At 37.4% G+C, this 13,549-nt stretch overlaps 1 pseudogene; it reads right to left on the bottom strand.

Moving 5' to 3' along the window:
* Positions 1 to 12,174: 12,174 nt before the first annotated feature.
* Positions 12,175 to 12,606, bottom strand: LOC124105334 (dynein regulatory complex protein 8-like; annotated as a pseudogene).
* Positions 12,607 to 13,549: the final 943 nt, after the last annotated feature.

Consider the following 13,549-nt stretch of genomic DNA (forward strand, 5'->3'; position numbering starts at 1 on the left):
AGGTGCTCTAGGAATTCCTGAAGCCCGGATGGGGAAGATCTGAGATTCAAAGACCAAATCTCAGTATCTCCAATACCAGCACTTTCTCTTTTTCTGTGATCACAGTGATTATGGAAGCTTTGTTAGTAGAAAATGAAATATCCAAGGCATGGGACATTTGACTTTTGTGTTGTTTGGGGTTGTCTGTGAGACCTAGCATTTTTGTTGGGGAGAACTGCATTTTGAAATAAAACAAACAAAAACAAGTTCTCCTGTAAGTTAGCAGAATAGGATCCACGAAAAGATCAAAGTGCCCATGTACATCTTAAGGAATGGTGATGGAAGGCTGGATTGCTCTTAAGGGGAGCCAATAAGTTTTCAAATTTACCGCTTATTCATCTGCATTTCTGTAAGGAGCTCTCCTTGTTCTTGTAGAGATCTACAGTTCCAATCATGTATCCTCAAAAGAAAATAGACATTAAATAAAATGCCTTGCAAGTGAGATGATCTACCTTATGTGGTTTTTACAAAATTTGTTATTATGTTCTGGATATTAACTTTTGTGTTAGGGCCTCACTATGAAAAACATTCTTGTTACATAACCATCTGCTCTGTAAAAAGAGCATTTTCAGTTTGCTCTGTTAAAGGACTGAGCATTGCTTTAAAGAACTTTTTGCAAGGAAGTCTTAGCTAAGACTTGTGAGTCTCGATTGTGCTGTTAAGCCTCATTGTCTATATAAGCTTATAGGTTAGTTACCTAAACAGGCCCTGGACATCTTGAACCCTTCTATATAGTAATCCCAAAATATTATGTATTCTTTAAAGCATCAGTTTTTAGCTTGCTCAATTCTTCTTTTAAAGTAGGAGTAAGATATACCTGGTGATGATATTATTGGTAATTTAAATGGTTTTTTAAAATTATTGTGGAGATGCCATTATTATGTGTCTTTAAAGATGTCTACTTAATCTAGTGAACCCGACTGCCCATTTCCTTTTGAGAAGATAAAAAAACAATGAATAAAATATCTCTAATATTCTTAATATCTCCAATATTTTTAAATACTGAATAAAACTTGACTCATAAAAATGAATAGCAAACTGGTTAAAAGTATCCCCCAAAGAAATGGAAATCTCTTTTTTGACAGTTTTTTGAGAAACAAATTTAATTGAAACATTATTCTGTAATTCTCCTCCAAAATGAATTTGAATTTCAGAACATGTCTGAAAATGACATTGTCCTCTTAAAAATGTTCTCTAAGGACAATCTTTTTTAGGATTTCACTCCTTTGGATCAATAAAAAATAATTTTTTCATATTTAGACTATGGCAGTTAATTAAAATAACCTTAGTATGTGTCTGGATTCTATTTCTATCAATGTTGCATTATAAAGCTGTATACACATGATTTATCCACAAAGAATTAATATATTAAGGAAAAATTTCAATGTAAAAATGTTTTATTTCTTTATTGATGAAAATAAAAAGACTTGTCTCTGTATCAGGGTATTGGTCAAACAACCTAATAGTAAAATAAAGGCAGATTTTTTTCAAAGAATTGTGGCAATATTTATTTGCTTTGGAAAATTAATTTGAGTAGATTTTTAGATAATAATCTGAAATGATATGGAACCAGGTCTGGCACATAAAAAACTTATTATCAAACTTGGTAATATCATTTTGGGGGATTTGTGATTATAATGATGAGATGAGATTTCCTTTGGGCCCTCAAATTACTCTACTGAAGAGAGAGTTTGAAAATGTTTGGAGTACCAGCAGAGGACACAACACCCATGTCTTCATTTATAACTGCCTTGGTGCTGGCTCTCATTTGAACTGCAAGATTGAGATGTTCACTTACAAATTCTCAATACAAGAACAGAATGGGAAAGGTTATGTTCAAATATCTGATTATCAAAGGTGAGCAGCTTTATTTTCTAAGAAAATAACTCCTCTTTTTTTGGCAAATAATGTCAGAGTGAATTTATTCCAAGGTCGCATATTGAGCAAAGGATCTTAAGTGATTTTATTTTCTAGATTTAAAAAAAAAATTCCACCCACCCAGTATTCCTTTCTATGCCTAAGAGATTAATTTCTCACCATTTTAACTGATATCAACAAAGCAATTCTGGTGCTAATCAAAAAATTTAATATAAGAAATATATGATATGGAAAAATGGTTTATACAGGCCACAATTAAATAAGAACTTATGTATAAATTGTCCATTAAAAAGTTTTTTAATTTTTTTTAAAGAGAGAGAGAGAGAGACAGAGAGAATTTTTTTAATATTTATTTTTTAGTTATCGGCGGACACAACATCTTTGTATGTGGTGCTGAGGGTCGAACCCAGGCCGCACGCATGCCAGGCGAGCGTGCTACTGCTTCAGCCACATCCCTGGCCCCTTAAAAAGTTTTTTAAAGGGTTGGGGATATAGTTCAATAGTAGAGTGGTTGCTTAGCATGCACAAAGCCCCAAGTTTGACACCAAGACCCATGTTAAAAAAAAAAAAAAAAGAAACTTAAAGAGAAAAAAATACTGGAAAATTGGTAAAGTCTTTGTTTTAAAAGAAAGTGACTCTTAATTGTCTAATTAGTGTATTTATATGTTAATATAAAGATATTCTGACTGGACCTGATGGTGCATGCCTGTATTCCCAATGACTGGGGAGGCTGAGGATCCCAAGTTCAAGACTAGTCTCATCAACTTTGTGAAACCCTCAGCAATATAGCAAGAACTTGTCTCAAAAAATTTTAAAAAGGCTCAGATGTAACTCAGTGGTAAAAACACCACTGGGTTTAATCACTAGTACCACAAAATATATAAAAATAAATTTAAAAGAAAGAAAGAAATTCTGTTTGGATATATCCATTTTTAATTTTTACAGCTTTACTCTGAATACAGTAGACCTCAAATAAGCTGTGCATATATAAGTGAATAATTTAATGTTTCTTCATATGTAACCATCCATGAAGCCATCCCACAACCAGTGTAAACACCCCAAAATTTTCTCATGCCCCTTTATAAGGACAATTTTAATTTTCTTCCCATGAACTTCTGCTTTTTCAGACAACCACTAATTTGCTTTGTTACTATAGACTCTGTTGATATTTAGTTTTATGTAAATGAAATCATACAATGTCTACAGTCTTTTGTATTTCTTCTTTCACTCCACATAATTATTTTGTGATTCATCCATGTTGTGTGTATCAGTCCTTGGTGATTGGGTGAGTTTTCTATCAATTCCACTCCTATTCACCTCAAAATGTCCCTTTTCCTCTATATTGTTTTCTACTTGCCTTTCTGAACAAAAAGTCCTCCCCTTCTGTTTTAAGTTAACTTTTTTGCTGCTGTGATCAAAAGACCTGAAAAGAACAATTAGAGGAGGAAAAGTATATTTGGAGGCTCACAGGTTCAGAGGTCTCCATCCACAGATGGCTGACTTCATTACTTGGGGCCTGAAGTGAGGCAGAACATCATGGTGGAAGAGTGTGGCATAGGAAAGTGGCTCGGGACATTATCAGGAAGGGGATGGGAAGAGAAAGAGAGAATGCTTCCTTCATAGTCAAAATATAAATCCCAAGGTCAAGCCCCCATGGACCCACCTCCTCTAGCCATAGCCTACTTGCCTACAGTTACCACTAAGAGCAACATAGGAAGAATCCCCTAATAATCTAACTAGGAGATTAGCACGCTGATTCAGATAAGTCTCATAACCCAATCATTTCACCTATAAACTTTCTTGCACTGTCTCATGCATGAGCTTTTGGGAGACACCTCATAACTAAACCATAACATTCCACCTTAGATCACCCATTATGCTCATCTCACAATGCAAAATACATTTAATCTATTTCCAAGGGTTCCAAAAGGACTCTGACCCTGCTGCTCTTTGCCTGGTCTCCCATGCCTTCCTTTGAAATCTCAATGGAAGTTTCCATAACCCCCTAACTCTAGCATCATACATTCCTTCAAAACCAGCACCATGTGGTTGACACTTAGGTCTGCCACTATCTCCAGTAGTAGCCAAGCCTCCTGGGACCTGGCTGTAGCAGCCAAGGTTCCAGGATAGCTGGGCATGGTTAAAACAAACAAACAAACAACTGCCCCAGCCTGGCTGGGCACAAATGCCGCAGTCTGGCTGGGCACACAATCACGAGCCACCACACAGCTTGTAGATTCAAACAGCAACTCTTTATTCCCGAACTCACACCAGCCGTCTACAATCACGTTCTGGGGAAATCCAAGTTCTCTGCCCAAATCCACCTCCACTGGGCTTCTATCTCCAAAATATACTGTCTGAATCCCGTGAGAACTCAAGGGGAACTCAGGCAGCAGGATACGCCCTATTCCCAGCAGGAATAATCTTAAACCTTAAACCTGGAACCTAAACCGGGAACGCCCTAATCCGCCTTGGTCCTTGAGCAAGGTCACCTACATTCAATGTCACTGCAACATGGGGTACGCTGGCAAGGAAATTGTCATACCTACTTGGCTAATGGCTCCCAGCAAACAACAACAACAACAACAAAAACTTCCCAGGCCCCTCTGTTCAGACAGAGTTACCCACTTTTCTATTCTCAAAGGAATATTCTACCTTTATATACCCTTGCATCTTAGATGCATGTGGTCTTGCCAATTCCTGAGATACCCTTGAGCCATTTTTCCTACTGTCTCTGGGCAAAGTCTTTAGCATTTATTCAATGGTTATAATGTCTTTAATAACCACAACTTCTTTAGCCTCAGTTTTACTCACAGTTTTCTGTCCAAACTACAATTTTCCAAATCTTTCCTCTCTGCTTTGTGCTCCTGATTATCACAATAGATTTGGCTAAAAGCCTCCAGCAATATCCATGCCACCCCCTGAAGATTGTGCTTTCTTGAAATTCCCTCTGCCAGATTAAGAAGTCCATTACCAGTGGATGTGTAACCGATGTGAATCTGCAATATGTATATGGGGTAAAAATGGGAGTTCATAATCTGCTTGAATCAAATGTATGAAATATGATATGTCAAGAGCTTTGTAATGTTTTGAACAACTAATAAAAAAAAGAACAATAAAAAAAAGAAGTCCATTACCTTTAAATTCAACCTCACAGAAAGTCTCAGGACATGGGCAAAATGCAAATAATTTTTTATCCAGAATGTAACAGAAATGGCCTCTATTCCAATTTCCAAAAAAGTCCTCCTTCTCTTCTGAATCTTCATGATCCCAATCTCTGCTGTCCACAGTCTTAAAGGCATTCTGGTCTTCTAAACTTCCACAAGAATCACCCATTAAAGATCACTTAAAACATTCTAAACATTCTAAACCTTTTACATCCTGTATCACTACACTTTCCAAAATTTCTCTCACAAATTCTAAAAAGTTCTAAAAGCTTCTGAATCACATGGTCAGGTAAGTCTCAGCCATTGCACCAGGCCCCACTCCCGGTACCAATTTATGCTTTAGTCAGCTTTTTTACTACTGTCACAAAAAGATCTAAAATGAACAGTTAGAGGAGGAAGAGTTTATTTGTGGATTCACAGTTTCAGATGTCTCAGTCCAGAGATGGCTGAATCCATTGGGGGGGGGGGGGCGCCTTGGTGAGGCAGAACATCATGGTGGGAGAGTGTGGTGGAAGAAAGTGGCTCAGGATATCACCAGGAAGGAGAAAGAGAGAGAGGAAAGGAGGGAGGGAGGGGGATACAGAAGGAGAGGGAGAGAGAGAAGGGGAGAGAGAGATGCTCTCATGGACAAAATATAAACCCCAAGGACACTCCCCACTGACCCACCTCTTCCAGCCACATACTACCTGCCTACAGTCACCACTCAGTTAATCTCTATTAGGCAACTAACACATTGGTTATATTAAGGCTCATAACCTAATCATTTCACCTCAACTTTTTTCATTGTCTCACAGGAGCTTTGGGGGGACACCTCATATCTAAACCATAATATCCTCTTAGCAAACTTTTCCTGGTCAACCTTATTATACCCTTCCTACAAACACAAAGCTACACAGACACTCAACTGTCCACCAAATACCAATGTTTTCCCTGTTCCTCAGAATAAGAGACACTGATTTTCGGCTGAGTTCATCCATGTCCTGCTAAAAGTCTACATTCCCTAGCTTTCTCCAGAAGCTGGGTGGGGCATGTGATTGAACTCAGGCCAATAAAAAGATGCAGAAGTATAATCTGGCAACTTCTGGAGCATCTCCTTTGAAAAGTGGGTATATACCCCTCACCTGCCAATCCTGCTGCCTGGAATATCTGTGTCAACACAGCTCTTAGTCTGGATTTTGGCTATCTATTTCCACGTAAGAAAAAGGCAAAGAACTTAATGGATCAAAACAACAACATTGTATCATGGCTCATGATTTTGTGGTCAACTGAGCTCCACTGTGTGGTTCTTCTCCATGTGATGTCAGTTGGGGCTACATTCTTCTAGGACCTTAACTGGACAAGAACATCAAAGTGGCTTCTAACTGACTGCCTGTTGGAGCCACCAGCCAGAGAGCCTTGGTTTTCTTCCACAAGGCCCCTCAAAGCAAGAGTGGGTTCCAAAGGGCCAGAGGCAGTGCTGTTAATCCTTTTAAGGCCAGAGCTTGGAAGATGTAGAACATCATTTCTACCACATTCTAATGACCAAAACAGTCACCCACAATTATGGGGTTGGAATAGCATATGCATATAGTAAGGAAAGAAACTGTGGGGGCCAACTTCGGAGACAAGCTACCACAGATCATGAGGATGATCGTCACACCCAAGCGATGACAGGGCTGAGAACTCAAAAAGATTCTGTAGTTGCTATGCTGTGCCCTAAACTTCTCTTATGTGAGAGAAAAATGAAATTCCATTTTAGTGACTTCTATTTTTTATTTTCTCTTACATCAATCTAAACCAAATCCTAACTAATACACCAAACAACAGCTTACCAACTACTCCCTTGACTTTGCAACCCCACCCAGTCACCACTCACTCTCCGTATAGTTATTTAATGATGCTTCTTTTCTATCATTCTATCATTAATTGCTTGCCCTCTTTGGGGTGTTTATTCTTTTTAAACTTTTCCTTCATCTCTTCCATTACTGCCTTCTTCATTAATTTACTAAATAGTGATGCTTGAAATTATGGCAATAAATGAGGCAGAGAAAAGTTCCTGACCTCATGGAACTTGTCTCCCAAAGCAAATGTATTGCTTTTGTGCTGTGAAAAGTCACCAATAACCTCTCTCTTGCTTTTTTCCCTCAACTCCCAGCCCCTTCACTAAAGTTTTGCAAACACTATTAATCGCTGCCCCCTTGCAAATGCTCTCTCTGGCTCTTTCCTGGATGCTGCATTAGTGTGGAGGTTCCCTTTTCTATAGCCACCCACAGTTTCACCCCTATCCCTTCCCTTTTTCTCTTTCTTTCTTTATCTTCTTATTTGGGGACTTTTTCCCGTGAGAATTCATCAAACAAAGGTAGTGACTGAAATCAGGGAGAAGTGGGAAGTTAGGCTCTTGAAAGAGAACACGGAGGCACAGGAAAAAATATAGTTCTGTGTTGGGAAGAGGTAATGGATTCAGTTTCAGTGCAATCAGGTCACTTCTCCAACAGCCAACAAGATAAAAATGTTTAATGCTTGTTTAATGAGTAGCTTTGTGCCATAGGTCAGTTATATCAGTTACACAGATATGGCCTATATCACTTCCAGTGTGGATAACAAACACTCTGAGAAAGTTGGATATCTTGATGTCTGTTGGAGAGAGCCTAGAGGTCAGAGCCACTACAAGAGTTGGTATTGTATGTCCAAATAACCAAGGATTATGTGGGATATATCCTACGTATGAGAAGGAGAGCGCTCTCTGCTCTCTCAAGTAAATTGGGCTGTCCACTGTGTTCTTCTGTAATCCAAATTCACTCGAGCTTGCTTAGCCTAAGAAACAAAATAAGCCAAACTATTATTCTCTCCTATAGATGCAAGCTCTCAAGCCCTCTTCAAATGCTTCTACACTCAGGACTCCAAATCATGAAATACTTCTAGGAGTGTACAGAGGGTATTATATTTGTACTCTCAGATGTCACATCCCACTAACTGCAGCAACTACTCTACCTGTCACATCCCCACTGGGCATCACCATCTCACTCTGGGTTCTTCACTGGTTCTTTTGGTGCTTCTTTTGATCCATTAGAATCCTTAGTGTTTTGTTGTTGCTTTTTTTTTTTTTTTATGCTGAGGGTGGATCTCAGGGTCTCGTGCATGCTGGTAAGAACCACTAGTCCTTAGAATATCATAGTGGTTCAGTGTTCATAAGTAGTTTATTAATGAGGAGGAGGCCAGTAGTTTACCCTGCACTGTATCACTATAGTTTACTTCTGGTTTTCTCACAAACCCCTTATTTGAATGATAATCACAATAAGCTTCTGTTTGCAGTATGAGTTATTTATTACTATGTAATAAATTATTCCCAAATTTGGTGAGTGAAAGCAACAATAATAATTTTTCATCTTTCACGATTTCTGTGGGTTAGAAATCCACACAAGGCCCATTGTGGATGGTTTATCTCTGTTTCATGTTATCTGTATTGTAAACTGGATAACTCGAACGTAGGGGCTGGATTCATTTGAGGACTCATTTACTTACTCATGTGATGGCTAATATTGGGATTGTCACCTAGAACACCCACACTTGGCCTCTCCATGTGACTTGGGATTCCTTGCAACATGGTAACACGTTTCCAAGAGTTAGAATTCCAAGAGGAAAAATCAGGTGGAGGCCATAGCACATATTATGTCTTAGTCTTCAAAGTCACACAGTATCACTTCCACCATATTGCATTGACAAGGCATTAAAGAGATCTTCCCAGTACACAATTAATAAACATCCTCTGCCTCTCAACAGAGGGATGTCAGTGTCAATATTGTAAAATGAACAGGTGAGATGGAACATATATTGGTATACAGACATCTTTAAAAATACAATCTGCCCCATTATCTCTCTATGGAGTTCAGATACTGTCCAATGGATTACAAAGCATTAATACATTCTTGCCTTGTGTTATGGTTTATTTGTATGAGGTGTTCCCCCAAAAGCTCATGTGTGAGACCATGCAGGAAGATTTAGAGGTAAAACGACTGGGTTATGAAAGCCTTAACCCAATCAGTGGATTAATCACCTGATGGGGATTAATTAAATGGTGACTGTAGGCAGGTAGTGTGTGGCTGAAGGAGGTAGGCATTGTGGATGTGCCTTATTTGTGGATGGGGTTTATATTTTATGAGCTGAGCTTAGTTTCTCTCTGCTTCTTAATCTTCATGTCCTCAACCTCTTTCTCTCACCACACTCTTTCACCATGATGTTCTGCCTGATCTCAGTCCCCGAGGAATAGAGTTGGACATCTATGGACTGAGACCTTTGAAACCATGAACCCCCAAAGAAACTTTATCTCCTTAAAATTGTTCTTGTCAGGACTTTTTGTCACTGCAGAGAAAAAGCTGACTAAAACAACTTGATTCTGTTTCATTCATCTCTCTTACCCAACTGCCACTGCAAGACCTCTTCCTTAGAGATCTCCTTACCTGAAACAATTTAACTCATGAGAATAGTTGAATATGGATACCATTCCCAGGTACTTATTGCAATGTATACAGGCTATGCTTTCCATCTGGGTATCATACTAGGATTTTGGCAGATAAGATTTTGATCAGTTATAGAACTGAATCCACCCCAATATAGACCAAATAGAATATGAATCTACTTCATCATAATTTTTATTATAAAAGCAACATAAACAAACAAGAATAGGAAAATCCACAGGAAAAGAAAGAATTATAGGTTAAAACAATTCTGGTGAATATAAAAACATTATTAAACCCTAACAATTCAAGCCAGACTGAAAATAGTACATAGACAATTCAAAGGAATAAAAATTGAATTAGTTATCTACTGATTGGCATTCATAGTATTTCAGACACTTTTGTTGCAAACAATGCTGCTATGAAAAACTTTGTATATAATATAATTCCACAAAATCACCAAAGTGTGTCTGTAGCAGAATTTCCATTTGTAATTTTGATAGACATTGCCAAATTTCATCTCTAGGACTTGTTCCAATTTACAATTGTATCAGCAATGTGCAAAGGTGTCTATTCCCTCTGGTCTTGCCAACTGAATTTGCTGTCATAATTCTTAACTTTTTCCAAACTGGTATGTGAAAAATGAACTCATCAGAGTGGTTTTGTGTTTTTCATTGTGACTCTGAGAACTTTTTCTTTAAGTTCTATTTGTATTTAACTTTCTGAGACCTATTTGTTAATAATTTGTCCATTTTTCTATGAATCTATTGAACTTTTTTTACTGTTTCTTGGGGCTTAGTATACAATTTTAGAAAGTAAATATGTGAGCAGAGATATTGGTCTTTTGAATTCTAAGTATTTTCTGCTCACTTGTTACTTAATATTGTGACTTTGCTTGACATGGGTTTTTGAATACACAATAGGATACTATGGCCCTGTTTAAAGAAGAAAGAAAATTTATTTATGGTAGTCTGAAAATTTCTCCAAGATATAATATCAAATTTTTAAAAACTAGTGTACCAATAATATATAAAATTTGCTATCTTTAGAGGAAAGAGGGAAACAGTCATATTTGCATGTACAAACATAGAGAAACTCTGGGAAGATGAATAAGAAACTAGTGATAATAGTGCTATGGTTTAGTTACGTGTCCCCCAAAGGCCCATGTATTAAAGGCTTAATTGCAGGATGGTGCTATGGGAGGTGATGGAACCTTAGGAGGGCCTAATGGAAGGAAATTAGGTTCTTTGGGGCATGCCCTTAAATGGATCTATTGGGACCCAGTGCCTTCCTGTCTTTCTTTGCCTCCTAGCTACTGTGCGATGAGCAGTTTCATCTCCTACACGCTCCCATTATGATGTGCTGCCTCACTACAGACTCAAAAGCAATAGAGCCAACTGATCATGGACTAAAATCTCTGAAGCCATCAGCTAAAATAACCGTTCTTATTATTAGGGTTATTATCTCAGGTATTTTATTACAGTGACCCAAAGCCAACTAACATAAATGGTTAACTAAGAATAGAAAAATAAGATAAGAGAGACCACCCATTCTATCTTTTTATATATTTTAATTTTTAAAACATAGGAATATTTACCTATTTAAGAAAACAAAAATAGCTAAAGCTAATCCTATAATACCTATATCACATAAGTATGAAGATTAGATGACATTTCAATTTACTACACCTTAGTGGTGTAACCCCAGAAATGTCACTTAACTTCAATGAACTACAGTAGTTTCTTTATCTACAAAATGGAGTTACAAGAGTTTGTTGTGAAGACTCAATTAAACAATACATGTACAGTGCTTGGGACTTGATAAGCCCTCAATAAATTTAATTCCCTTCTTACACCACCCCCCAAAAAATATTTTTAAAACACTACTAAGAACTATTTACTGTGTATTAAAAACTGATGAATAACTTATTATAAGATTTAAATAAATAAAATAAGAACAAAAATTTCATAGATTCTTGAAAGTCTGGTGCTAGAAGTGTTCTCAGAGTTTTGTGTTCCAACACTCTTTCCAAGATGGGGAAAATGAAATTGAGAGTCTTACTTTATTCACCCAACTTCATTGGCCAAGGTGGTGGGGATCGACTGGAAACCTAACACATAACTTTGCCTGTTGATAGTCATTAATGACTTGAAGGATGGGCTACAGACTCTTGTCTGGAGTCAAAATCATCACATGCTTTGAAGTAGAAAAGTTTTTTAAAAGATTTATAGTGATTTCCTCATAAAATAATTATTAATTACATCCAGTAATTTTATGTTAGCATAAAATCATGGACAGAAAAATTGGATTGTTTATAAGCATCTATTGAAATGTTAGAGAGTTATATTATATATGTGGCCACGTGAAAATTAAAATTTCAGCCTGGTGAAAGACACACTAAATTTGCCTTTTTTAGAGAGTAGTAAGAATAGTTTTTAAATAATTAGCACCTTATCAACCTATAGGCCTAGATATGCTAAATATATTTGTTTTGAATTGTTATGATTATCTTTAAAAAACAAAATATCTTGCAATAGTTATATCAGATATGGGAATTATAAGGTAACATGGGAAGATAACAAAATCAAGAAATTTTTAAAAATTGTTCTTTCACTTAGAAATCATCTGTAGAATGAAGAACACTTCATCTTTGTCTATCACCACATTGTTGTATAGTCCTTGGACAGATTTGTGCCTGGTTTTGGAGCAGATGCAGACTGTATTTCTTCCATTTTTTCTTGAGGAAAAGGCCCACCTTTCTCAGTCAGATACTTGATCATTTCTTCTTTAGTCAGAAACCCATGTTTAGCTGGATCTGAAACCTCAGAAGCTCAAAGAAAGGCATCTTCTGGAATTGGTCTATTTTGCACTAGAACTTTGGTCATCACTGGAAGAAACTAATTGAATAGAACATTCCCAGTGGGTCCTTCTGTCTCTGCCATCAGATCATGTAGCTCGCCTTCACTTGAGCAGCATCCTAATGACCTGATTATTGTTCCAGTCTCTTGCATTCATGGTATTATTTGACTCATGCCTCTGACTTTTTTGTGAAATCCTGCCACAGGGATCTCTTTCCTGTCTTCCACCATTTTATTGCAGAACCTGTCACCTGGGAGATGTGGATCATTAACCTCTGTCATGGGGTACTTGCTCTCTTGAGAATTTTTAAAATGAGACCAATTAGGAAACAATGGCAGATGTATGACAGGTATTGTACTAATATACTTAATATCTAACAAACTGTTATGAATCAACAGGAAAAACATGAAAAGCCCAGAAAGAAATGGGGAGATGGTGTATACAAGCATGTGTCAGAAAAATAACTAAACACGTTTAGCCATTCAATAGAAGAAAAGAGTCTCGATCTCATTAAAAATTTAAGAATCACATCCTAAAACAATGAAGTCTGTATTTACCTTTTAGATTTCTGAAGGTTAAAAAGAGTAATAATATTCCACACCTTGGTTGGAGTGTTGGGGAAGGAGCCCTCTCTTGTACACTATTGCTGTGAATCTGTGATCAGACTCTTCTGGAGGGCGATTGGGAAATTTCTATGAAAAATTCTATGAAATTGTTGACCCAGAAATGCCACTTCCATGAATTTATCTCATAAAAAGACTTGTCCAAAATGCCTAAAGATGTTTGTACAAGATGTACCCTGCAGACGAGTTGAAATATAAAAAACTGGGAACAGAACAAAATAAACCAGCCATTGTTGAGTAGTTTAAAAATACAGGGACGATTGCAGTCATATGGCAGGTACTCCTGTTTTAAAAAGAATGAGATTGCTTTAAATGTACTACCTGGAAAAGTGCCATTAAGTGAAGAGCAAGTTGTAACCAGTACACATAGGAGGGTCCTATGTTGTGAGGGGGAGGAAGGTAGAGCTGTTCAGATTAGGCACAGAAGAATGTCCTACTCAGAATCCTTTTAAAAGTGACAGAACTGGGCAGAAACCCACTTAAGCTAAAAGGCATGGTTTGGCGCATGTCGCTGGGATCTGGGGACTCGGGTGATGTATGTGGAGTTGTC

This window comes from Marmota monax, unplaced genomic scaffold (genome assembly GCF_021218885.2).
Source record: "Marmota monax isolate L192 unplaced genomic scaffold, Marmota_monax_Labrador192_F-V1.1 WCK01_AAM20220418_F8-fsc00165, whole genome shotgun sequence".
Lineage (NCBI taxonomy): Eukaryota > Metazoa > Chordata > Mammalia > Rodentia > Sciuridae > Marmota > Marmota monax.